Below are 5,838 nucleotides of genomic sequence, written 5' to 3'. Positions count from 1 at the left end.
ACACCATACACACACACACACACCATACACACACCATACACACACCATACACACCATACACACACCATACATACACCATACTCACACACCATACACACACCATACACACATCATACACACACCATACACACCATACACACACCATACATACACCATACTCACACACCATACACACACCATACACACCATACACACACACACACACACCATACACACACCATACACACCATACACACCATACACACACCATACACACCATACACACACCATACACACACCATACACACACCATACACACCATACACACACCATACACACCATACACACACCATACACACCATACACACAGTACATACACCATACACACCATACACACACCATACACACCATACACACCATACACACACCACACACACACCATACACACCATACACACCATACACACACACACACCATACACACACACCATACACGCACCACACACACACCATACACACCATACACACCATACACACACCATACACACACCACACACACACCATACACACCATACACACACCATACACACACACCATACACACCATACACACACCATAAACACCATTCACACACCATACACACCATACACACACCATACACACACACCATACACACACCATACACACACCATACACACACACCATACACACACCATACACACACACCATACACACCATACACACACCACACACACACCATACACACCATACACACCATACACACCATACACATACCATACACACCATACACACACAACACACACACCATACACACACCATACACACCATACACACACCATACACACGATACACACCATACACACACCATACACACACACCATACACACCATACACACACCACACACACACCATATACACCATACACACCATACACACACCACACACACACCATACACACCATACACACCATACACACACCATACACACACACCATACACACACCATAAACACCATACACACACCATACACACCATACACACCATACACACACCATACACACACCATACACACCATACACACACCATACACACCATACACACCATACACACACCATACACACACACACACACCATACACACACCATACACACCATACACACACACCATACACACACCATACACACACCATACACACCATACACACACACCATACATACACCATACTCACACACCATACACACACCATACACACCATACACACACCATACACACACCATACACACCATACACACACCATACACACACCATACACACCATACACACACCATACACACACCATACACACCATACACACCATACACACACCATACACACACCATACACACCATACACACCATACACACACCATACACACCATACACACCATACACACCATACACACACCATACACACCATACACACACCATACACACCATACACACCATACACACACCACACACACACCATACACACCATACACACCATACACACACACCATACACACACCATACACACACTATACACACCATACACACACACCATACACACACCATACACACACACACCATACACACCATACACACCATACACACACCATACACACACCATACACACCATACACACCATACACACCATACACACACCATACACACACCATACACACCATACACACACACCATACACACACCATACACACACACACCATACACACCATACACACCATACACACACCATACACACACCATACACACCATACACACACCATACACACACCATACACACCATACACACACCATACACACACACACACCATACACACACCATACACACACCATACACACCATACACACACCATACACACACACACCATACACACACACACACACACACCATACACAAACCATACACACACACACACACACACCATACACACACCATACACACCATACACACACACACACACCATACACACACCATACACACACCATACACACCATACACACACCATACATACACCATACTCACACACCATACACACAACATACACACCATACACACACCACACATACCATACACACCATACACACACCATACACACACCATACACACCATACACACACCATACACACACCATACACACACCATACACACCATACACACACCATACACACCATACACACACCATACACACACACCATACACACACAATACACACACCATACACACACACACACCATACACACACCATACACACACCATACACACACACACACCATACACACACCAGACACACACCATACACACCATACACACACACCATACACACACCATACACACCATACACACCATACACACACCATACACACACCATACACACCATACACACACCATACATACACCATACTCACACACCATACACACACCATACACACCATACACACACCATACACACCATACACACACCATACACACACCATACACACCATACACACACCATACATACACCAGACTCACACACCATACACACACACACCATACACACACCATACACACACCATACTCACACACCATACACACACCATACACACACACACACACCATACACACACCATACACACACCATACACACCATACACACACCATACATACACCATACTCACACACCATACACACACCATACACACATCATACACACACCATACACACCATACACACACCATACATACACCATACTCACACACCATACACACACCATACACACACACACACCATACACACACCATACACACACCATACACACACCATACAAACACACACACCATACACACACACCATACACACACCATACACACACACACCATACACACACACCATACAACACACCATACACACACCATACACACACACACACACACCATACACACACACACCATACACACACCATACACACACACACACACACACACCATACACACACACACACCATACACACACCATACACACACACCATACACACACACACACACACACACACACACCATACACACACACCATACACACACACACACATCATACACACACACACACCATACACACACCATACACAAACACACACCATACACACACACACCATACACACACACACCATACACACACAACATACACACACCATACACACACCCTACACACACACCATACACATACACACCATACACACACACCATAAACACACCATACACACACCATACACACACACCATACACACACACCATACACACACACACCATACACACACCATACATACACCATACACACCATACACACACACCATACACACACCATACACACCATACACACACCATACACACACCATACACACACACCATACACACCATACACACACCATACACACCATACACACACCATACACACACCATAGACACGCCATACACACACCATACACACACCTTACACACACACCATACACACACCATACACACCATACACACCATACACACACCATACACACACACCATACACACACCATACACACACACACCATACACACCATACACACACACACACACCATACACACACACCATACACACCATACACACACACACACACACCATACACACACACCATACACACACGATACACACACACACACCATACACACACCATACACACACACCATACACACACACCATACACACACACACACACCATACACACACCATACACACACACACCATACACACACCATACACACACCATACACACACACACCATACACACACCATACACACACACCATACACACACACACCATACACACACCATACACACACACCATACACACCATACACACACCATACACACACCATACACACCATACACACACCATACACACACACACCATACACACCATACACACACCATACACACACACACCATACACACCATACACACACACACCATACACACCATACACACACCATACATACACCATACACACCATACACACACCATACACACACCATACACACCATACACACACCATACACACACACACCATACACACACCAAACACACACACCATACACACACCATACACAGACACACCATACACACCATACACACACCATACACACACCAAACACACACACACACACCATACACACACCATACACACACACACACCATACACACACCATACACACACCATACACACACACCATACACACACCATACACACACACCATACACACACCATACGCACACCATACACACACACACACCATACACACACCATACACACATCATATACACACCATACACACCATACACACACCATACACACACCATACACACACACACCATACACACACCATACACACACCATACACACACACACACACACCATACACACACACCATACACACACACACCATACACACACCATACACACCATACACAAACCATACACACACCATACACACACCATACACACCATACACACACCATACACACACCATACACACCATACACACCATACACACACCATACACACACCATACACACACCATAGTCACACACCATACACACACCATACACACACACACACCATACACACACCATACACACACACACACACACACACCATACACACACCATACACACACCATACACACACACACCATACACACACACCATACACACACACCATACACACACACACCATACACACACCATACACACACCATACACACACCATACACACCATACACACACCATACATACACCATATTCACACACCATACACACACCATACACACCATACACACACCATACACACACCATACACACCATACACACACACACACACCATACACACACCATACATACACCATACTCACACACCATACACACACCATACACACACACACACACACACCATACACACACCATACACACACCATACACACCAAACACACACCATACATACACCATACTCACACACCATACACACACCATACACACATCATACACACACCATACACACCAAACACACACAATACATACACCATACTCACACACCATACACACACCATACACACACACACCATACACACACCATACACACACCATACACACACACACACCATACACACACCATACACACACACACACCATACACACAACATACACACACACACACCATACACACACCATACACACACCATACACACACACACCATACACACACAACATACACACACCATACACACACCCTACACACACACCATACACATACACACCATACACACACACCATACACACACACCATACACACACCATACACACACACACACACCATACACACACCATACACACACACACACACACCATACACACACCATACATACACCATACACACCATACACACACACCATACACACACCATACACACCATACACACACCATACACACACCATACACACACACCATACACACCATACACACACCATACACACCATACACACACCATACACACACCATAGACACGCCTTACACACACCATACACACACCTTACACACACACCATACACACACCATACACACCATACACACCATACACACACCATACACACACACCATACACACACCATACACACACACACACCATACACACCATACACACACACACACACACCATACACACACACCATACACACCATACACACACACACCATACACACACCATACACACCATAACCACACCATACACACACACACAC

Source organism: Telmatherina bonti, assembly GCF_933228915.1.
Source record: "Telmatherina bonti genome assembly, chromosome: 6".
NCBI lineage: Eukaryota > Metazoa > Chordata > Actinopteri > Atheriniformes > Telmatherinidae > Telmatherina > Telmatherina bonti.
The sequence above is the reverse complement of the archived record's forward strand: the minus strand, read 5'-3'. Positions refer to the sequence as shown.